The sequence below is a fragment of the Cyprinodon tularosa genome, unplaced genomic scaffold (genome assembly GCF_016077235.1).
Source record: "Cyprinodon tularosa strain WSP-4 unplaced genomic scaffold, ASM1607723v1 ctg159, whole genome shotgun sequence".
NCBI classification, from domain to species: Eukaryota; Metazoa; Chordata; class Actinopteri; order Cyprinodontiformes; family Cyprinodontidae; genus Cyprinodon; species Cyprinodon tularosa.
The window spans coordinates 267,228-291,881 of NW_024038427.1; the positions used below are offsets into that span (position 1 = coordinate 267,228).

Here is a 24,654-nt window from a genome sequence, read left to right on the forward strand (position 1 = left end):
GAAAAAGACAATTTTCCTTTTACCTATCTAAAAGGATCTAATTTGGATTCAGATTGTTTAAGACAGGTAGAGCTCCATCTCCTGATATGTGGTTTAAAAGAAGCCTTGAAATTTGAATTAGGTCATCACTTGATGATGCTTATGAAACGTGAATTCTTGTCTGCAGCCCATTCACAGCATGAAACACACAAGGAAACATTGGTGGCCGTGATTAGAAAAAAAACCCCATTGTTCTCATTGATGCTTTTCCTTTTTGAGAGTACAAAGCTAAGAAAAAACTTGTTGAGTGTCTAAATTTCTCACACTAGAAAAGGTAACACTTCCCTCTAGAAGCACTTGTTCCCAATGAATGTTTGACAATAATAATAAGAAGACATGCCTCACCTAACACCGTTATATAAAAGCAAAGTATGTAGTTCTGATCTCCTAATTTCACACTAAGTCAGGGTTCTTATTGAATTATGAATATTGAAGCTCCCCATAATAAATATTTTACCAAATCCATTAATTATTTTTGCTGTAATTTTGAATATTTTAGAGTTCATTAGACATTCTTAAAATGTCACTATCATTTCAATGAAAAAAGCTGGCATAACTAAGGCATTGCCAGGAGCTTTCACGATATTTCCTTTGAAGAAGGAAAAGCTCTGGCTGATACCCTGCTATCTCAGCATCTCCATTTAAGGTTAGATAAAGATCATTTCCCTTGAACCAAGCTGCCATCCTGTTTGTATCAGTTGTTTACCTACCCTACAACATCTGTTTTTCCCTGGTTTATGTTCCTCACAACAGATTATAGGTGTCCTAGTGTTCTCAATGATATGTAGTTGATTGACTGTGTAGGTTAGGCTTGGTATCACAGAGTGGGATGATATGATAAATATAGATCTGGATTAACAGCTTTGGGGGACCAACTATGAAATATATGCTGATGTCATCATCAGCCCTGGATGAGATGAGTCATACACATGTTTAGGAGCCACTGAAATGAAAACATCAGTCCTAAACTAGGCTAATCTGCTAAACCCGGTGATCCTAAATGAGCTTCCAGCATCCACAAGCAAGAGGAATGCAGAGTACTGCTTGCTCAGATCAGTTAAACAGAGAGAGAGATTAATTAAAAGGGACTGTATGTGCTAACATATGTTAGCAATGGTCATGACCTTACCCTATGCAGCTTATTAAGCATGTTAAATTGAAGGCTTAACATCTAGACCCATGTGTGTGCACCCATCCCAAAGCAGCAGTCTACTGGATTTTACAAATCCGCTTTGTGTCACTAAAGTTTTGAAGAAGAAGTGAAGGAAAGAGCAACCGAGAGCGAGTTGGAGTCTGAATTACTGAGGGTTTAATTGCTGCTTTGTTTCCTCTATTGCCTTAGTCTATCATGGTATAATGGCTTACTGACTGACTATTACTGTACCTAGCTCTGTGTGCTCCTCTTATGGAATGCCTTTTTGTTTAATATTACTTTTTAAGGATGTCACAGTCAGGATTATTTGTCCTAGATCCTGACCCAAATGATTAAATAGTAAAGTCCTATGCCACATGTTTTTAATCATTAGTCATTATAAGAATCATTAGTCATTATAAGAATTATTGAATTTATCATTCAATGTAAGTAGTTTTATTAAATATGTATTATCAAGAGTGCTAATTTGATGGTATTAGGGGTGGCAAATGTTATTTAAGTAGTTAATACTGTCATTTATTGTTTGTGAAAGCAAGCCCTACTGGCTGTGTGTTAGCATAACAAATTAAAGTGTGAATCAAGCTTAATTGATGGTTAAACAGATAACTCTGCAGATATGTACAATAAATTCACCACAACTTCCATAAAAAATATAATCGTTTATTGACAAAAATCATTAAAGGTATAGTGGAGGAAGTTCTTTTTCTGGGTGGATCCTCAAAATAAGTGGTCCTCCTAATAGTCAATCATTCTGGTGATATGTTTATGTAAGGCCAACATACGTGCTTGTCCCAATTTTCGCTTACCAGTGTTGAGTCTGACTTAGTGGAACAATTGCAAATCTTCTTTTTGAAAATAAGCTTGTACAAGTGATGTAAACAGCAACTTTTAAACATAGCATGGTGAAGGAGAAAATGGCTCCTGCATGCTCTCGCATGCATTTAAGAGGCGTTCCCTCTCGGGAGCGGGTACAGGGTTGTGCATATGAATCTTTTTTATCAAAATTTGCGAAAATCAACCATTATACACTAAGTCAAACATATTTCAGTCAAAAAGTCTTTGCCAAATCACTGAAACTAAACAAAACTAAGTTACTTTGAAGATAAAGAAGAAGGGAGAACATAGTGAAAACCAACAGTTCAGCATATATTTTATATTTGAGAACCAAAGCTTATCTTAAAGAATTTGGCATTACATTTTTTGATCAAATTAGCTTTTAACTTAGATTAGAGCAATTGGAATGGGTTGAAACCAATTACACAAATCCAAGAGGTAAATTAATCAGCATATGAGAAAACATTTTTAATGTTATATTAGTGTTAAAACTCTTTGTAAAGTAAAGCTAGCTTTAGCTTTATAAAAAAAAAAAACTGCTCAAAATGCGTCAGCACTGCATATGACATAGCTTTGCATAGCTTGTCTTAAAGAAACAGTAAACACATGAAATGATAGAAATCATCAAAAAAGACACATTTTCTGGATGGAATATTTGTCCCTACTTGTGCCAAACCCCTACCTCTGCTCATCTAAATTTGGAAAGCTGTGTTTCTCCAGTATTAGCAACTTAGCATGGCAGGCTCATAGTAAGGAAGTTCTTTTTGCAAGCCAGGTACCCCACATCTCCAGACTCATCCAGGCATCTGAAAGTCCTGAAACCCAGTGAGAAATATTGCAATTGGCCTGTTTTGCAGCGATTTGCTTCTGATGTCAGCCATGGGATCCACTTAGTACTGACTCTTCCAGCATCACTGATCGAGGTCATACAGTAGAGCAAAACTCTATGTTGTGCGTGTATTGTTTCGAGAAAGTCACACAATCAATACACAAGCTGTTTCTAACTGACTGATGCACTATACTGTGTTTATAAATGTATCTGTCAATGCATCTGCAAAAACAAAAAAAAAAACAAAAACAAAAAAAAACTATGATCTTCTGTGGTTCATTATCAAAATGATCAAGAATAATAGAGCAGCCTTATGAGAAAGGTTTCAGCTGTTTGGGATCATTTTGATCTCATATTTGTTTTAATGTTCTCTTTATTTCATCCTGTTCCTCTGTTATCAATCAGCTTATCTGAAAAAAGTTAAGTTCAAGTGACTCTTTGCTTAATGCTTTTACTGTACTTACTGTTTAAAAAAAACAAAAAGTTTTCAAATCCTAGTCCACCAGCATCCTCATTCATGTGTTAACGCATATTTTCAGGTTATGATAGATTTTTACATGTTGGCTGCGACTAAATAATATCAAAGATATTTTCAGTTTAAATGTAGATATAAATTAGTACAGTGCAATCCACAATAACTCACATTTTATTATTTTACTAGGTAATCCATTCAATTGAGTTTAGTTTTTCAAATAAGGTGCATGTAGAGATTTTAAAGGTCCAGGAGTTGTTGGTATTCTGTGACACAGTATCAATGCTGTGTCAATACAGTTTGGCAATGATTTGAAAACCTTCATGATGCCTTATCAACCCATCTGTACCATTTAGCGTTTGGTCGGTTCACAGTTCTGGTCATTGACAGTCCCCAAAGAAAAAGAAGGATGCATTCTCCTCAAAGCACCCTTGGCTGAAGGGGCATGTTCCCCTTTTGGAGTGTCTGGTGAAACTGTCTTGGGAGCTAAGCAATATTCATCCAAGCCTTCTTCAAACTCAAGTTTGGCTTCAAACTCTGTGAAGGCTAGTGCACCACAATCCAAACATTGCCCTCTGTTTCTGTCTGGTCACTCAACTGTCAAATCTCCTTTCAGAGGATCCAGTTGCTGTCTCTGGTGAATCCCTCCCCACCTGGGGCAGTTTTATATGTTGATAAACTCTTCAAACGCCAAACTGTTGCCTCTAGTCCAATTCTGGGTCTTCAGTTTCTGGCCATTACAATATCTGTTTTTAGCTTTATCAGTACCCATCCATTGTAAAGAACATGAGTCATATAATTTTCTCCACAATATTATTGTATGTATCAATATAATTACTGACAACAGTTTCAAAAACGTATTTCTGATTGCTATTAAGCAATAAGGAACAAGAAATTTGGTCTATTGGTAATAACATCTGAGCAATAGATACCCCACACCTTAGATGGAAATGTACAAAGAAAGCATGATACACACAAGGTTAAGAAGTCAGGTGTAACTTATGCCCATTCAAGTCTCTAGATAAGTTTTACCCACATATTCGATTTGGTTGCATCATACTATTTGAATCTGATATCCATTCCTCTTCTATTCATTACCATACCACAGAAGGCCCTTCTTAGCAAGGACCCATCCCTTGGAATTCATTCCTGTTTTTTCTTTCACATTTTCCCTTTAAATATATTTGTATGATAAAACCCATCTCATGGGTTTGTATAAATCTTGGAATTTAGATTTTGACAAACAGAACTGACCTTTCAGGAAGATAACTCTCTGACAAATATGACATTAAAATATAATGTACATTGTATTAAAATTGTATTATAAAAAGGTTATGAATTGTAACACATTTGCATCAGCAGCTCTCACACTGCTGGATTTAATAGCTGACTAATCTTTATGTCTATCCATTCAATTCTACTCCTAAGTAAGTAACATGGAGTCAGATGGCTATATTTTACACTAATTGAGATGACCATAACCAGTTTCTAGTTACCTTCATGGTCCCTGGCGGCCAGTGGAAAAGAGGGTTTTGTGTCTGTCTCGTCTCCTGATCGTGACCTGTTCCTTCCCCATGGAGTCTTCAGGGTTTTGGCTCAGAAAGCGGGGAGGATCAATTTTATCCCCATAAGCCTGGCTCCAAGGAGGAGACCAGTTTAAAGTCATACTTATACTGGTTCAACGTCTTGTCTCTGATTCCTCCCAACCACAGTCTGCCCGTCTGCATCTGAGGCTGCCTGTTTGCATCTCATTTTGGGCACGCTTCTGAACTCTGTCGGACTCTGAACCTGCCTGAGTGCTTTGAGGATTTCTGGAAGCCTGGATCCTACTTTTCCTTTCTGATCTGTCTTCCCCTGACTTGGATCGGCTTCCTGCAAGCTCTCTGGGCCTGCAGCATTGGGGACATTCTGTGTGACACACACTGCGTTGGTTGGCAGCCCATCGGCCCCGCGTACCTCTCATGGAGTGGTGATGGTGCTGGACTGGACTATCAAACCAGGGTAAGTGACTCACAGAGATAGTCATCTCCTGTGAGATGATCATGGTCATTTACGTATGTTTCTCCCACAACCAGAGTGTCTGTGATTTTGCAGTGCCCCGTCCCCCTCCTGCAGTTGCCCTGAGACACAGCCCTGCGCTCCTGTTCTGTTTCTATTTGTTTTATGTTAATAAACGTTTTGAACTTTCCTACTGACTGTCTCCCTTTGAATACTGGGTCCATCTGTCCCGTTTATGACATATGGTGAAGTATAAACATATGGTATATGGTGTGTTATATGTCATAGTGTTATGCTACGTTCAGACCTAAAGCAGCAGAGGCAGCAGGAGCAGCTCGTTTATATGCAAAGTCAATGGTTGACGCACATCAAGGTGCAGCAAAATGCCCTGCAGCGTGTTTTGAGCAGCAGCTGCTGGAGTTGGAAAAATTTTACTTTTGCTGTTCAACGCACCACATCAACCAATCAAAGAAGCTGATCTGGGAGGGGGCAGGGAGACAGACACATTGCTGATGATACAAATCACTATGATCACTCCACTGAAACAGTTTATTAATGCTTAAATCATCTTAAAATGCTGAAATCTGCTAGAAAAATATGTTCATTTCTATTATCCTGGTGCCTGCAGTTTGGATTACATACATGAAAAACGCCTTCCAGCTGCCGTGGCAAACTGCGGAGAGGTGACCGAGCCAGAGGCTGCTGTTGAATGGGATTCCTAGTGAGAGCGCACCGCCGATATGTGTGGGTCTGAGCGGCTTCGACAGCGTAATATTTGAAGACAGAATGGTAATCTCCAACTGACTGCACTTTCTCACTTAAAAACATTGAAACTGCTTTTTACCCACTGATCACAGAAAATATAGCTGCCATTGTACAGGCAAAGAAAGGAGAGGGTAACTCCGCCCCATGCGCATCAGACCCACTTTTTCCACCGCGCAGGTAGAGCAGCAAAGATGCTTCAGACGCGTGTCAGAACTGAACTTGTACAAGCATAAAAAATGAAGCGGCATGCGCGTTTTTGCTGCTCTTGCTGCTTTAGGTGTGAATGTAGCATTAGAGCTGCTTCACTTTTAAGGAATTTTTTTGTTGTGTGCCCGATGGCTTTATTGTCTTTTGAATTTTTAAAAATACAGCAAGCAAATGCATGACCACTATTGTGTCACGCTCTAAACAATAGGACCCAGTATTTGAGGCGGACAAACAGTTCAATTTCTCATAACGTTTATTAGAAACGGAACTGCAGTGAACAGCGTTGGTGTCTAAGGCAGGAACCTCCGCTGGGGGAGTCAGCGGGTTAGTGACCACATCTATCTGGAGGTGGATGATAACAAATGTATAAGTCCCTAACTTGGTGTTATAGTTCAGTCTGGGCCCAGAGGGTAACGTTGGTTCCAAATGTTTGGCTGCCAACACGATGCGGTGGACACCACCCAGAGAGTCCCAGAAGCTTATGTCTCTGAGGTCAGAAGACAGACAGAAGATCAGAACAGAGCACACAAAGGTAGGCAGGATAATCCAGAGGGTGAAGCCAAAACCGGTGTCAAAGAAGTGCTAGGTAGTCAGAGCCAGTAGATCAGAGGTCCTATGAGGTGCTAAGGGGAGATCCTGAACGGAGTTGGGAAACAGTTCCAGTTTTCGTTCACAGACAAGCAGAAATCCAGCAGTAGTCCGGAGACAGGTCAGGCAAACAGATCAGAATCGGGACAGGCATTGCTCATATGAAAACACAGGTACGCTAGAGAACTCTCACCATAGGCTCAAATAATCAACCGCTGATGACTGGTCTGAAGGTTGGTTAAATAGAGGCTAAAGCAGGTGGATCAGATGAGCGGTAATGAGAACTGGGCAGAGACATCAGTGCTTAGATCATGGCATATTGTGCTTGATATGTCTTTCTTTGCCCCTGAAACTAAATGTTATGGTTCTTCCCTTGTGGGCTTCTGTTTCAGTTCCACTTTGATTTATTTTATTCTGTGTTCTCTTGTCCATTGGTTTCTTTTTTTCATTTTGTGTTAGATTTATGCAGTCATGTATTTTTTTTTTTGAGTTGCTCTCTGTTGCCCTTGTGTCAGTCTCCTAGCTCCATTCTTGAGTCTTCTGTCCACATCTGCTCCCAATCTGCTGAATAGCCTTGTCTTTGTTCAGTCTCCCATTTATACTCCTCCTCAACAGTTACTGTTATCTGGTTCCTCGTTGTTTCCTTGCTCCTCATGTGTGTTTTCCCTGATTTCTTCAAGATTTTGTTTTTTTTCCCCTGTATTTTGTTTGTGGATTTTTGCTTCTGTTGGCACCTTATGGAAATTAAATCTTTAAGAAACCACCTCAACTTCAGTCTCTGCATTTGGGTCTGCCAAAACTTCCTCTCAACCTCACAAAAAAGGTAGAGATCCACCTCTGTTTGAACTTCATAAAATGTATTTCTTATCGTTTCAGTTGCTTTCGGCACTGCTCTCCCCTAAACACAGGAAGCACAGCATGCAGAGACACATGACACTTATTGCAAACTGTGTAATGACCTTTTCAAAATACATAAGAATTTTAACAATGTTTTATATATCTGTTGAGCTAACATAATATAAGAAGAAAAAAAATCTTGCCTATCACGAGTAACACTTCAGTGGTCTTGTAGTTTATCCAACTCACAGTTTGGGTCAATCTCTTCACTTTGCTTTGGTTTACGAGCCACAAGTGAGGGCAGATCTCCACAGTGACCCAGTAAGTCACTCTCAGTATCCCTGGCGCTAAAAAAAAAAAAACACACAGTGTAGCTTTCTAGGGGATTGAAACTGTAATATGAAAATAGAGACAGTTGATAAGGATGTGGACCTCCTAAGGAGTTACAGTAAAATCGCAGCACTCTGAATGGAAGAGTAGATTAGATGTACTCATTTAAACCATTACGTAAGGGCTGTCATTGAGCTTTTAAAGTTAATTTATGCTCCTGCTCCTTTGGCCCCTCTAAAGCAGATTGGTTCCTCACAGGTTCACCTCATTCTGCTCTACTTGGAACCCGCTGGTTTTCCAGTGACTAAATGATGTCTGGAGTTATGGTGGCCCACGTTAATTTAAAAGTCACTTCATTTTTCTATATGAACTAATATATGCATTGCTTCATAGTGCTTTTGTTTTGCGTCTCAGAGGAAGTGTATTTATATCTGGATGGCAGATTTTTAGTATGATCAGCTTAATTGAGGCTGTGATTAAATACATCATGCCTCTACTGTATCTAATTCAGAAAGCTGATGTGCACCTTTGTTGTTTATTAGCCCTCAGGCATGGTTTATAATTTGTAAATGGCTGAATTATATTCTACCCCTTAAGTCCAGACGGTCTTAGGAGAGAATTCCACCTGAAATTACATAAGTGAATTAAAGCAAGTACAGCCCCCAAATTGGAACTTGGAAATACAATTGACTTTTGTATGACAGAAAAGCATTGAGGAACCATTATTGTAAACGTCACTATGTCAGATTTATAGGTACCATGAATATTTAGCCTCACCAATTTTTTTTTTCCAAAATATACAATACAAAACACCATGAAGCCCCATTTGAAACTCTGCATGAACCCTCGGACCTTATAGATCCCCATCTTTACTATAACTCAAGCAACTGAATAAGTTGGACTTAATAAGTTAAAGCATGTTTGTTCCACAGAGCTTTTAGTGGGCGGTGTGCTAGGTGGAAATGGGATTTTTGCACAGTGGTGCCAAAAGTCGCCAAATGCCTTTTTATGAGTCATAAAAGGGTATCTGGCTAGACAAATGTGCTGATTTACATTATTAGGGACCTCATGCATAAGGCAGGGGCTTTGCTCCTAAGATTTAGCCATTGTTTCATTGAAATTTACCATTGAACACACAGTAATATCACTAATCTGAATAGAAAATGAGAATAACAGAGCAAGCTTATGTAACGCATGATGGTTACTAGTGTTGCGCTAATGCCATTTTCCGGCCCCATTACCGATACCCGATACCTGTCTGTGCAGAATCGGCCGATACCGATACCATGCCGATACTATGTGTTTGAAATTAATATATATGTATATGTGTGTATATATATGAAGAACTGCATACTACTTGGATGTAAAATGAATGCCATCATGGCTTTAAGCTGCTGCCTACCTTTGTAAAGCAAGAAAAAGACAAATACAAAGTGAATCTAGAAGAACTTTGTATTGTCTAGAGCAGGGGTGTCAAACTGGTACCAGAAAGGGCCATGTGGCTGCAGGTTTTCTTTCCAACCAAGCAATAGCACACCAGACTCCAGTCATCTCATCAAGTGAGTCCAGTCTTGAGTTAGTCAACATGATGACTTAATGAGATGAATGGAGTCTGGTGTGCTATTGCTTGGTTGGAAACAAAACCTGCAGCCACATGACCCTTTCTGGAACCAGTTTGACACCCCTGGTCTAGAGAAATAGGTGACAATAGTTGAATAAACTTGTGTATATCAAAATGGTATCGGTGCCCTATTTATCGGTACTCACCGATACAGATACCACCATTATAGTGCAGTATTGGGGCACTGTCCGATACTGCCATCGGTATCTGCAACACTAATGGTTACATCACTTGAAATGGTCATACAATTACCGCCGGCCCCTCCTTGGAAAGGCCTGAGCTTCTAGTTTCCAATGATGCCGGCCATTAGAGGGTGTGGCTAAAAAATGAATACACGCTATTGCATTACATGTCAGCTGGACTTTTAAATCTATTTTTATTTGTTTACACAGCATAAAGCAAAAAGTATTTGTAAAACATAATTTTGAAACATGTTTTAGAAATATTAAAGCCCCCATTTTGAAAGCCACATGACTGTGTTTTGGACATTTCTATAACTGGATCAACATGAGCAAGTGTCGGATGGGCCGGTATTGGGCCTTCAGGGCTAAAGGGGTATACTTTTTGAAGCCTACTAGAACCCCTATGACCATGTAATAACAATATATGTTAAGAAGCTTTTGTACATAGCTTTCGGTTTGACCTGCTGCAACTATTGAGGTCCTTGGTGTTTTTGTAGTCGCTCTTGAGTGTTTAAGCTTTCCTTCACGCTTGATGTGGTAAAATCAGGGGCTTGTTGTTCTCTTTGCGACCTCATTGAACTCTTAGCATTACTGCCGATAAAGCAGCCACCAACATATGGCTGACCATACCAATAAGTAAACAACAGTCTGTTCACAATGCATGTTAGCCCTGCTATGTCCTGTTTCATCCTGCAAGTACAAAAAGAGCAGGCTCCTGTAAAGAAGAAACCTTGGTGGAAATATTTGCGAAATGGGTTTAGTGGGGTGGAACAGGCCTAAGATAAGCCCCATTTGTTCCTTTTCTGCATTGCTTCAACAGCCAGGTCTTTTTGATTTTTTTTTTTCTATGGGTTGTTGTCTTCATTCCTTCCTTGGTTTTTTTTCTGGGTCGTCTAAAGATGTATTGCAAGAGATATAAACACAATCTCCACAAATACTGCTCAAAAGCATTTTCGGATGTATATTTTTTAAATTATTCATATCAGAATAAAAAGTATAGAAGGTAACTTTATTTTGAAAAATGGTTTACAATGAGACTGATTATCTTTGAAAAATTAAGCTTTCCTTCCTCCTCCTAATGATCCTATAGACTTCTGCAGAAATACAGGTGCACCGCTCCTGGTCAGAAAACAACCAATCAAAGTCAGAAGGAATGTCTCGGCAGCGTCAATCACTCTCTAAACTCACACCCAGGGCCGGCGATTGCTATAGGCGAGCTAGGCAATTGCCTAGGGCGACAAATGTGTTGGGGGCGCCCTCTAGCGTCGCCCTTAGGCTTACTTCCCATTAATCATAGAATTAGAAAAAAAAAGTGAATTAAACCGGTTATGAAGCGTCCGTCAGTTTGACTTAACCTTACGTATATATAAATAGTAAAATATGAACAAATAAATATACCACCGTTTTTTTATTTATTTTTTCACATTTAAGAGAAAATCGGAAAAGATTCTGATCACTTTTCAAGCGCCCTCCAACCCGGAAGTCGTGACGTCAATCACTGCAGCATGTACACCAATATTTTGGAATGAAATTGTAAGCAAACAGATATTAAAAGTAAAACAAGTGAAGTCTGGCACTTAACTTTTCCTCCTCCTCCTGCCGCCGCAGTCGGGCCCATCTTAATCATCCACTCAGAGTACCACTGGTGACTGAGCGCGCACACAGACTTTGTAGCTTGTCCGGTCAGTTAAAAATATTAATTGTGAAATCCATCTTGTAATCGGAAGCATACAAGCTAGTTAGCTTGAAAAGTAAATAAAGTTTCAGACGTGCTGCGTGATGATGTGTTCAGATTGGCTCAGTAAAACGACAATTAGGTTATCATGATGCATTCAAGTGTAACATAAAGAAAACGGGAAATTTTGTTTTTGGCGAGAAACATGAGTAATACAGTTGTATATTGCTCTATATATAATTAAACTACTGATGCCAACATTTATTAAAAATTACATTTAATTTAAAATACAATTATTTATTTGTTAAATATTTTCCTAATCACTAAAAACATGATGAAAAGTGACAGTAGACAATACATTAACCAACAATTGTGAAAATATATTCTGGTTAGTTTTATGTCATTTCGAAGTGGCCTATTACATTAGCCATGTTTATTGAAGGCTAGAAACGTTTTTGTTATGCTCACTTGTTAAGCAATAGAAGCAATACCAGTTCTGTTAAAAAAATGTTGTTGCATCGTCTTTCCACCAAATAACAGAAAAGTATCGATAGTGGTATCGATAAAGACTCGGATCGATAAGGAGTATCGATAAAGGTATCGATATCAATAAATATTAACGATCCCCATCCCTAATGTTGACATAATTTTTTTCTCAGTATATATGCAGCAGAATTATGTGCTATATTATTAGCTTGAGAATGGGTAGAAGATACTAATATAAATAAAATATTTTGTAGTGATTATCTGCATTGAGTATTCAAAAGGGATGTACAAATAATCATCAAAATATATGAAGTTATAGCTGTTCATCATAGAATATGTGAACAACAAAAAAAACAACAACTTCAAACTTTTAACTTTGTAATGGTATTCATAAAAGCACTTTTGTTTGTAGAGGGTTAATCCTTTCTTTAATCACTAATCAATGTCAGAAATCAGGGTAAATATACCTGATAGATTTTATTTAGAGGAAAATTTTGTTTATCTCATTTCTATTTATGTTCAAATGATTTAATTGAACTGGAACAGAAAATTTAATTTAATGTTTATCAATTACTTTTTTATGTAGTCCTTGGTTGAAGAATTTCTTAAATTTATTATTTTTTATTGTTATTTGGTAATTTCTGAAATTGATTTATTTAATATTTGTTTAATGTGTGTTAAATTTGTTAATTGTCTGAAATAAATTCATTCAATGATTCAATCCAGTTTTTTAGCTATACTTTACCTAAGTGTCCTTACAGATGGTTGAAAGTGTTTTTGCACAGTCCTAACTTTGAGTGTGTAATAAATTATTTAAAATAATAAAAAAGAAAAGGTACTGCAACCTATTCTGGTATTTGTCTATGCATCACTCCATGCTAAGTTACAGTTTTTTCTGAATGCTTAAACACAACCTTGATTCTTATAGCACAATTTCTAAAACTATTAATACTTATAGCAAATCCACTCACTGAGTTCACATAACTAAAAGAACAAACACTGCTTTGCACTCAATTTGCAATTTTGTAACACACACTTTGCACAACTGTAGGCACAATTCACCGCACAGCACTCTTTGTGGAACTGTAAACACAACTCAATGAAGCACTAAACAGATGCTGAAAACAGTACTGGTATTTCGCACGGCAAAAGTGGGGGTGGGGGGGCGGGGGGGGGGGGGGGGGGGGCGCAAAAGTCAATCTCGCCTAGGGCAACCAAAGGGCTAGAACCGGCCCTGCTCACACCCCTCCCCCGCACAGGACATCATATTGTTCAAGCTCAAGATTGCTGTTGTGCAGATGTGAGTCAGTGTGAAACATATCACAGATGTGTGTTACCTACCAGTAAATGTGCCCTAGCAGTTGATCCACTGTCATTGGTAGCCCTGCTTTCTTGCTCTGCTGTGGGGGAGGAGCTATAAAACTAAGGCTGTAGTAAATTACAGAGCAAGGAGGAGGAACCAGAAAAGGTGCTTATAAGTCATCAGGCCAAGTCCACAGTTTTCACCAAAGCTGCCTTTCTTATCGAAGAATGATTGCACTTTTTCACAGAGAATTAAATATTTATAGGGAGAGGATTCTACAACTCAGTGAGAGAGCATGCAATTATTTGATTTTGGTTTGTTTACAATGGGCGAGATGAGGATAATTTTAATTCTATTTAGTTATATTTAGTGTACATGAAGAACTACTGAAATTATTTTCAGATTACATGGAAATAGATTCAATAATTCCAAAGGGGAAAAGTAATTACTTTTAGGTTAAGATTAGGATTCACTCGATGATAACAACCTAATGAGCCTGCTGACACAATATGAAGCCATTCTATGGGCCTGATAGCCGCTAATAACAACCATTTATTGAGATGATAACATCTAAAACGCGGCTGTAAACGACCAGTTCACTGTGAAAAAGAAGACTGAATCAACATATGAAGGGACCCATGAGATCATCCACAGTCTCTATATATTAGAATGTTTTTAGACTTCATTTTCACCTGCTGCCAGAAGATAGAATAGGTACATTGATTTACTACCATTCAAGAATTAATCCCGCAATACTTTCGCCGTCACAACACTGTATGGAAAGCCATTTTGATATGTACTAGTTTTATTGAATATGTATTTCTGATATCTGAAAAACAAAAAATATTCTTTGTCTAAATGACCATTTCAAACATGTTAGCAAGCAAAATGTAAATATTATAATGTGACTAAATTAAAATAAAAAAACAGGAAGTTTTTAATCTAATATGGAGTATTAGGGCCAGGTTAAAGATTTTTACATTTTTTTTATTTTGAAAATAAAGTCGTAATATTATGACATTAAAGTCATAAAATTACAAGAATATTGTTGCAAGGAGAATAAAATTGTAACATTATGAGTATAAAGTCATAATACTACAAGAATAAATTCACAACATTGTGAGAATAAAGTCATAGAATTACACGAATAAAGCTGCAACATTACGAGAATAAAGTTGTATTTACGACAGCTCTTACAAGAAGCACTTTCTTCCCTAAAGTGAGAAATGTTGAGCATCATGTGAAATTATACATTGGCATTGGTTTGAAAAATAATGAAATCTTTTTGCAGACTAGCATCAAATTGGGCAGTATGTCAAAGTGGACTCGGGTTGCTGTTTGGTGGTGCTGGTCGACTTTATTCTCATAATATTATGAATTTATTCTTGAAAAAAAAAAAAAAAAGAAATCTCTGTCATATTAATCAGACTCACTACATGCAAAAAGTTATTTGGGTTGAATGGTATCTCTTCACTTGGGGGGTTTTACAGCCAGTTTAGTTTAGGTAAAATCTCTCACTCAACATGTTTAACATTATAGATATGTTACGGCATTGAGAGGATACAATGTGTTCTTGGTGGAAACAGCGTCCATACTCAGAAAATAAATGTTTTGTTATTCAGCTGAAAAAGTACTCTAAGACTGCCAAGTCATGTGAGTTCTATTTAACCGATATTAATATAAGAACAGATAAAGGAGAAGTGAAAATGCAAGGTTAGCTCGGGCAATCATTTGATCGCTTTCACCTGTATCTCTATGTTTAGCCTATTGTCTGTACAGGTTGTCTGTTCTTTTTAAGCCTCCAGATTGCCTTTGGCAGTGGGCCCTTGTGTTTGCCTCCTGTCTCTACAGTATGTATGCAAGCCTGTCACCTATTTTTATAAGTAGGATGTATTTTTGTCATCAAAATCCCTGATGTAAACATATTTCTTGTCTTTTTATTTTTTTCATTAAACCTTTATTTAACCAAGAAAGTCACCAATGAGATTTTTTTTTTTTTTTCAAGGGAGACATGGCAAAAAGAAAAAGAAAATGCAACTCAGACGAAACCTTGGAAGGAGACTACATTTAGGACAGTACCAGACAAAAAAACTCTGAATGATTGCCAAAATATAGCCTATAGACAAGTTGAAACATGACATGCACAGGACCTCGTCCCCGTAGTTTGCTGCTGGAGGGTAAAAACACTAACGCCGCGTATTGTTTTTAGCTGTCAAGTTACTGAGCTAATATACTAAATCTTAAATTTACACGTGATTTAATTTTTTTTTTTAAGTCTACGCATTTGGACTGAAGATTTATATTGCAGACAAACATTTCTGTAATTAATTGAAATGCTGAAAATATACGGCTTGCATCTAATATTATCACATAGATTTATATTAATATCAAAACATCTTACACTGCTTTTGCATGTGCAGTGCAGACACCACATAGCAACTGAACCAGTGAAAAAAGTCATTCAAATTTTCCAAATCCACCTTCTCTCTTCTCTGTCCATTTTCTCCCTTGGGCTACCTCACAGTTTTCTCCTCCCAAATTGACTTTCTTGTACATTACTCTAAACATATGTTACACTTCTTAGAAAAGGTAGAATCTGGAAGCACATTTATATTCAAAACTCATGTGATTTCATTTTATAAATGTGTGACCTTCAGTTAATTAGGCAAGATGTGACAGGGACACTTAAAAGCAAGTCAGGAGGGAAATGAGGATTAGCTGATTTGTAGCTCACGCATTTACTCTTCTGTAAAGTCATGGCAGTGCGTGTTTGTGTGCCATCGTAAGTGAGCAGGAGGATGTATCTTTGACATAACTCCTGATGTACTTTGCCAAGGATTTTAAGAAAATCAAGGCTGAAAGGTTTGGAATGAGTAAAAACACTAAGGGGAAATGTGCTCTGGGCTTTCAGGGAAAGAAAAACAAATATTAGTCAGAATCTCAAGTGGATGTCAGAGCAAACTGGATAAGAATAATTAAAACAAAATAGATACAATTGAGAAATTATTTTATTAAAGTTGACCAAATTAAAATGACACAAATTTCAAGGTCTTTCTCTTGCTGTTCTTTGTGCATGACCTAATTAGAATTCTGCCTATCTTATGAAAGCTCTTATCTATAAGTCTGCTGTTTTTTCTCTGAATGATTTTTTTCTTTCTTCTTATGTCACTCTCCCTTGAGACGACCTTCTCCATACCTGTCTAAATTCCTTTCCTATCCACCTCCCCTCTACTATCCCTGAAGCGACTTCTTTTCCCGTAGTTTTCCCCCTGCTCCCTAATCCACCTCCCTTCCTTACGATAATTCCTCTCCTGTTCTCCCCTCCTGCTTCTTTTTCTCAAATCTTTCTCTCATTCCCTTCTCTCTTTGGCAGAGGCTTTCCTGTTCTTTCCTCCCTATCTCTCCCATCCCTTCCTATCCTCTCCCCTCTTAGTTCATTTTCCTCTTGCCTCTCATCCTCCGCTCCATCCATCTTTCACTCCTTTTCCCTAAATCAGTCCTAATAGCCTACAGTGCTGCACATGCTTCAGACGTGCTTGCAGAGAGACGAGGGTGTACAGAGGTACAGGCGCAGTCATTACGCATTGGTACAAACATGTATTACATGTTGATGCAACAGCACGTAGGCTCATGCTGACCTGCGGCTCAATCAGCATCAATGTTCTTATATGTCAAACTGGCATTCACATATGGCAGGGATGTAAATTGAAAGGAAGAAACAGGAAATTGGAAATGTGCTGCAGCAAGCAGAATGGAATGTGGCATGGACAAAAAATAAATTGAGATGAAAGGGATACTATGTGAATAACTGGGTCAAGGATTGAATCTACGATCAAATGGAAAACTGCAGCATTTGGTTTGTGTTTTTTTTTTGTTTTTTTTACAAAACATTCGAATGATACTCAGTATTAAACTACATTAAAAACAGTGTTGGTTAAATGGGTGCATAATCTTTATCACTTGAAATAATTCTGTCTATCAGGGTCAAGGGTCTAGTGCCTATCTCAAGTTTTCCAGGCGAAAGGCAGGTGACTCCCTGGGTGGGTTGCTAGTCCATTGTCAGGTAACACAACAATGATCACACACACACACACACACACACACACACACACACACACACACACACACACACACACACACACACACACACACACACACACACACACACACACACACACACACCTCAGGGTGATTGAGAGACAAAAATTTAAATGACAGTCATGTTTTTGCATTGTGGGAGGACCTGGAGAATCCCACAGAATGCATGGGGTGAAGACTTAATATCCCTCGAAAATCTATCGCATCTAACGACCTTCTTGCTGCAAGGTAACTCTGCTGCAAAACAGTGTAAAATAGCTTCTCTTAACTGTTTGGAATATTGCTTGGACTACATTTAGTCTGTTTTTCGTTGTATTTTTTTCTCAAAAATTTTTAAAACAAAATATTTAGTTTACAAGAAGGCAACAAGACAAGTGTTATGGATCCAATAACAACTTCTCTGTGAGGGATCAGGTTACAGCTGTTTTGCGAAGAAACATGTCTACCATTCTGAATATATATCATAACATTCCAGCTGGACATCACATTACATGTGGTGCAATCTCTGGTTCTTCTTCATCGAAGAAGCTTTCAGCTGAAATCATCACCATTGCTTGTACCCCGCTTTTGTACAACAGATGATAAGTTTTCAAATCTTCGCCCATTCATGAAATGAAATAGCAGCTGGTTCCATCCTAGCACGATGTTCTGTGCCCGTTAGCTTCTGTGCAAAAAGTGGACCTAACCCATGAACTGCTAAGTTCCCGCCTGTCTCCTGCGCTATTGAGCCAGTTATCTACCCATGAACTTGCCAAGCTGCTGTGACTGCATCACAACAGCTGAGCAAATTAACTGAATTTTATCAAAGATGCTACCTCAAGAATGCTTTTTATTCGTAAAAAAAAAAACGTAGATTTGAACAGCTTGTCCAAATATCCAGCCACAAAAGAAAGTCATTAATAACACCTGGTATTTTGGCAAATTGTCCATTATAATCATTCAACCAATATTTAAGTGATGGTTTACCCTTGATTTAAAATAATAATAATTAACGGTTACTTCTGGTTACAGTTAATAATACATTCATAAGCACTGTGGTCAAATTGCACACCACAAAATTTTAACAAAATTTAAGGGAAAACCAGGAATCTGTTCTCCTTCTTTCATATGTCAGAGTTTTCAACTGAATTCCACCATTTCATGCCCAGTGATTTGCTGTCTTCTCCCCTCTGCCTTGGTTCTGTAACCATTAACAGGGGTTTATGGGTAGAGATGCATCGATGCAGTTTTTTTCCCAATCCAATTAAGATACCAAGGCTGAGAATATCAACCCCTACCCATCTTATTCAATTGTTGAATGAATTAACCATATATTTTGCCAGATGAGTAAAGGCTTTAGCCTTGACATAAACATTTTTAAAAAGGGTAATTGTTGGGATCCTGGAGTGTGGCTCTCACTTGGGGCAACTTTTCAACATTCTTTCCTAAAGGTTATATCTGGGAACATGTTGGTGGAGGAGTGCAGGTGTTTTTCATCCAAGTTCGCTAAGGGAGAGGCATATAATGAGCTGACTGCCAGCACTTCATCGCCAGAGTGTTAAACCATGTGGTACGACTCTAGGCAACCTCTAGTATCCTGCGTTTCCCTGTGAAGGGCTGGTTAGACTCCCGCAGCAATGTGTCACAGTGAGCTTGTTGCAGGTAGATGCAGATATTTTTGATTTATTTTGAAACATGGTATGTGTCATGATGGGTTTAAGAGATCTAATCCACATACAGAAACCCACTCAGAGAGCAAGAGAAATAGTTAACAGGTTTATTGGAGAGATTCACAAACTCAAAGAGAGAGAGATAGGATTTGCAGGTTTTCTCAGTGGGGAATCCACCAGTCTGGTGAACCGGAAACTCTAGGAGGGAGATCACAAGGATGAGTTTGAGACCAGTAGGGAAAACGATTGAGGCAGATGAATGTTTTCGAAAAGACTCACATAAAGGGGTTCTTGGGTGATCCCTGGGTCCAGTTTGTGGTGGGATTGTCCAGAGATGATTTTACTAGTGAGAGGGCGGACAGGCAGACTAGAGATGGGTCCAGAGGAGAAACGGAGGGGACTGTCATAGGATTTTCTAGAGGGGGTTTTAACGGCTCAGGTGAAGGTTTCACCTTGCTCAGTGTGAGACAAATGTTTCCTTCCAAGGGGAGAGAAGGACCAGGCTTATCCAGCAGATCAGGAGGGTAATCCTACCGGAGAACACAAATGAGGCAAAGGCAAAAACTTAGACTCAGAGAGACAAAGGCACAAAAGTTAGACTCAGCTAATCTCAGGAGGCTAGAGTACCCAATACTGGCAAACACTCTGGCGTCGAGGTGATGACAGTCCGCTGCTCAAATACTCCTCTGATGATGACCCAACAAGCCGCAGGTTTGGAGGAAAACCCGGAAGCCGTCCTTCAAGCCAAAACAGGCAAAGGGCACCATCTAGTGGTGGAGGGAAAACAAATGGAAAATACAAAAACAATCCCCACAAACAGAACCCTAACAGTTTGCGCTATTTTATACTACGCCACAATACAAGAGGGACAATCACGAACTAGCTGTGAGTCTAGATACGGCCAAGGCGGTGAGTGGGCGAAAAAACACAAGGGGCAAGTTTATGCAACAATGGAGGGAAATGAGATAAGCGAAAAAGAGCGGGGATCCAGGTGGCAAAAAGGGTCCAAGCCTTCTCGAGCACCTTGCTCTTCTAGCTGGTCTATCTTCACGAGTCGTTTTCCACAAAAAGGGTCATACAAACAAAACAAGCCAGTAAGGTACCAAACAGGAAATACGAATAGAGTGGATGTAGATTTGACCAATCAGAGGCCTCCTGTCTTTCTGAGTATAAATCAGCCTTAAGATGGCAATTGTTTCTCTGTCGTAGCTTCCCAGTTTTGTTCCAAGTTGCTCCTCTCCTGAGCTCTTCCGGGGTTTACTCATTTGTAACAAGTTCCTAGAGTGGTTGTTTCCCACTGAGGTGCCTTCCTGGTAGCTTCCTGTAAGGTTACTTCTTGAGAAGCCAAGCTCAAACCAAACCCTGCTGACCCTCCACCGCCTGCGTCAAAGTGCCACCCTGCTTTAAAAACCAGGAGACGAAAGGCTTCATTTATCGGATCGGTGTTTCTCTATATATGGGTTTTCTTCCCCTCTTGCCTACCCTTTCTTTCAGGCATATTTGTGAGGGATAAAAAAATATATAACAAGCAAGCACATTGTGCACTTGCAGAAATAATCAGGTGAGGCGAGGGCACCTGTACCATTGATAGGAAATTAAATTTCTTGAGTTTTTTCTAAAAAGCACAATTTTTGTTGAAGCGAGTCAACTGAAATTGAAGGTTCATATACACGTAATATAATAACCTGGTGTAATTATTTTTATTTTATGCATTCCCATTAGTTCTTCCAGAACTATTATTTAATATTCAAATACCGCAAGGTCTTTTTCCAGCCATCATAAACTAAGCAGGAAAACTTGGAAAAAGCACTGTCTGTGACATATAATGAGTGAGAAAGCAAGAGAGTAAAAGGGAGAATCAACAAGCCAGAACAGCACTCATTTATGCACAAAAGGCACTAGTGAGTGTGTGTGTGAGAAAGAGAAATACACTATGAGGGAGGGCAGGAGTGCGCCAGAGAGGGAGGAGGGACGTGAAAAAAGGGAGGTGGAGGAGAAACAGAGTGATAGCGTGAGATACTGACAGCCAGTCCTGCCACAGAAAAGAGGCAGCAGTAGGAGCGCGAACATCGCCAGCGGATGGGAGACAGACGCTGTGAGCGGACCGAGGATTTTTGGGAATACTCGCTGATGAGGAAGCAACAACAAAGGAAGAAGATGGAATAAAGAAAAAACAAAACAAAGGGCACCTTATTGCTTTTGTGAGCGCCTAACACTTCTGTTTGGACCATCCCACAAGCAGAGCACCAGTGAAAACACATACATATGATATATATATAAAATTCCTATACATATATATCAAATTATGCCTGTTTTCAAAGAAGCTTCAGCTGGACGACTGAATTGACATCAAAAGGCATCAATTTGGAGATAATATGCAGCATCTGTATAGAAACTGTTGCATATTAAATCTTTGATTTTTTTTTTTCTTTTTTTGTTTTTTTTTCAATAGGGGGAAAAAGGGGAAAAAATAGAAAAATTTTAAAATTGGAGTCAGAGTAACCGATGCAAGATTATCTCTAAAGTGCTTTTGCTGTGCTTTGTCCCGCATTCGCATAAGGGTTTCTTTTGAAAACAGGATCTTTTTTGATCTGCCCTTGGTGCCACACTGCCATTCAGCTGTCGCATCTCCACTTGTCTCTGTCCTCCATGCAGGCTGGGATAGCTTTGTTCCAGCCAGACTCATGCAAGCGCTCTTCTGAAAGTGCATAGGGCAGTCCAGGGGCTCCTTGACCCCAAGTTGGTATTTCCTTTGCAGCGGCTAAACAAAATCCTACTGGGTCAGAGAAGAAAGGGTGAGGTAAGCTATAAAAAAGATAAAAACATCAAGGGAAGGATGGTGGAAATCAGGACAAGAGCATGCAATGAAAACAAAAAGTTAGCTGTAGACAAAGAAAGCGAGTGAAAAACAAAACCCTGATGTAAGAAGAAGCCATTGTCTGCTCCAAAATAGACAAATCATTTTAACCCATTAATCTTCTCTTCCTTTCTTGGAAAATTTTCCAAGACATTAATATAATAGCTTCAGTGCAGGAGCCCTTCTTGATCTCTTTCCCCTCTCTTCACCTCTGCAATTGTAGGGTAGACCTAAGAAGCTGAAAGTCGAGAGTGGTGTCCTGTGTCTGTCAGAGACCCTTGGATCCAGGGAGAGGAGGGGTCTCAGTGGAGCAACAGCAGCAGCATCAGCCCTGCGCACGCTGAGTGCAAAAAAAGCCATTGGACTCCTGTGTGTGCCACTTAAAAGCTCCAGACTGATACTAACGGTGTTCTTTCATCAGGGAATTAAGCTGTTTGTGGATGTGCGCATGTGGAAGGATGGATGTGCATGATTGAGAGATAAAAAGCCTCAGGTGCACTTCTGGACTGTTTTCACCACAAGATTCTAACTTTACGAGAGCCTGGAGTGATGCTCTAAAGACATTTCACAGCTGCTGTTACCTGTTGGTTATTGTGCTGAAAATAGAAAGCAGCAGATTAGCTAAGAAAGACGCCTGCAGTTGAACGACTGAAAGCCACACTTTTCAGAGAGAAAAGTTTTCCGAAGTGGACTACAGTGACATGGCGAATGCAAAAATAAAAAAGCTTCTTTTCAGCAGTGACATTGAGAGTAGCAGGAGCATAGATGCAAGTTAAGATCTGTGAAGGACTTTTTTTTTCTTTTGGACACCAGAACCTATCTGACTTCAATGCTGAGGTGTTATCCACTCAGGAATATGAGTCTATCTTTGGAGTGAAAAATCTTACATGTGGGAACCTTTTGCTAACTGCAGGTTTGGATTCGCTTTGTCCACCAGCACCATTGGGAACCTACATTTCTCACTTTTCACAGATTATTCAAGCACTCTGTGGTGCTGAAAATGCCAGGGGCAAGTTCATTCATAGGTAATTCGTCCTCCTAAATTGGATCCTCCTATCCAAGAGTCTGGATTTGTCTAAAACCACCGTTGCTGTGTGCTGTAGACTTGAATGGCTTCATAAAAGGTGATTTCTGCTGACTTCTTTCTTATTAGCTTCTATAAACAAACATTACCACACACTCAATCAAATGTCATGAATGTATAGTGGCTCTGTGAATGTTTGTGTCCACAGGAGTCTCATTAATTTCTTTCGCAGTAACAGATCATTCATGACTGCCAAAACTGTAATAAATACAAATCTATATTTGATGAATAGACAGAAGTAATATCAGATTGTTTAGCAGAAGCAACTTTTTTGATCAGGCTATATATACCTCATGCAACCCTGTTTAATTCAATTCTACATTTTGATTGTACCCGAAAAAAGGAAAATGACATTTTTACCACACCAGTTGAACTCAACTGATATAAAAAGTTTCTAACTATGTTCTAACTTGACCTCAGATCTGCAGCGGTAAAACTTTTCTGACCAATTTGTTATCTCCATTTTTTAAAAGCTTTTCACCTGCAAAAAATGATTTGACCAAATTTGTCATTAAGAACTTAAGCAACATTTAAAAAATTTGTCTGGACCACATAATGTGCCAAATTTTGTTTGGGATTAGATGTGATATCACACTTTGTGTGAAAGAAAGCACTTGATGTAAAACATGGTTTACTATTTTCAAATAAAGACATAAATTAAATTCATATTTAAAGTAAAATTTAGCCTTGAACACCTGTTTACAAGTCGAATTATTCTAACAACAAATGTCAAAAGGTTTAAAAAGACCAAACAAAGGATTTCTCCTTGATTGCATTTAGCTGTTATGCCAGATGCTGAAGTCAGAACTACAGTAAGGTCTATAATTCCCTATTTCAATTCAATAAAACATCAGAACATTAAAGCCAATTTTCGGACCGAAAACAGTCGTAAGCATTAGTAACACCACAAGAGTACAAAATATTAAGAGAGGGACTACCATGCCAGCATATCTGTGCTTCCTCTGACCTTATCTTTAAACATCTATCTCATAGTGGTGGTAATTTAGCCTCTTTAACAAAATAAATCCTCAGACACCAATGCCCTCTTTAGTTTGCCTCATATTACTGATTTTATAACAATCAAGTATGAATATGAGCTTTCATAATTGAAAGCTGCAACACAAAAAAGAAACACGTACACCCCTTACATTGTTTACCTTGAGACATAACAGTGTCTTGGGATTCTTCATCTATTTCTTTTTTTCTTCTTCAGAATAACCACTGCTGGGGTAATTACCCCTGAGTTATGCTCATTATCTATTTTGTCTGAAATCATTTCACTGGCTTAATCATTCAATTTATATTTCTGGTAAGAAATATATGGGCCTTATGCAGTGTAGTCCCAAGGTATGTTTACTTTAATGTTTGGCTACCTGGTTGCACCATCCATCTGTAATTGCTAGATCACATCCTCAAACTTACCTAAACATGATCAGAAAATATAGGCCTAGCACTTAATGTATTTGATCAGAAGTATAATAGTACTGGACTAACCTTACTCCCTTATTCCCCTTAGGTCTCAGTCATTTAAGAAAACTATTCATGGCAAAGGCTTTAAACCTTTCTAAATTGCATTTCTGTAAAATTATACAAAAAAAAACTTTGATCACGATGTTGCTAAACAAAGTTACGGTAAATTAAATAATA

The 24,654-nt window shown here is 38.6% G+C and overlaps 1 protein-coding gene across 3 annotated transcripts in view; it reads left to right on the top strand.

Moving 5' to 3' along the window:
- Positions 1 to 21,080: 21,080 nt before the first annotated feature.
- Positions 21,081 to 24,654, top strand: part of LOC119780315 (protein shisa-8) — a 142,724-nt gene continuing 139,150 nt past the window's right edge. The window contains exons 1-2 of one of the 3 annotated variants that reach the window (XM_038280315.1): positions 21,081 to 21,866; positions 22,147 to 23,047. The gene's annotated coding sequence lies outside the window, so the exon portion shown is untranslated. Of the gene's footprint in view, positions 23,048 to 24,654 lie in introns of all 3 variants that reach the window. The other 2 variants (XM_038280317.1, XM_038280316.1) reach the window with 2 other exon arrangements.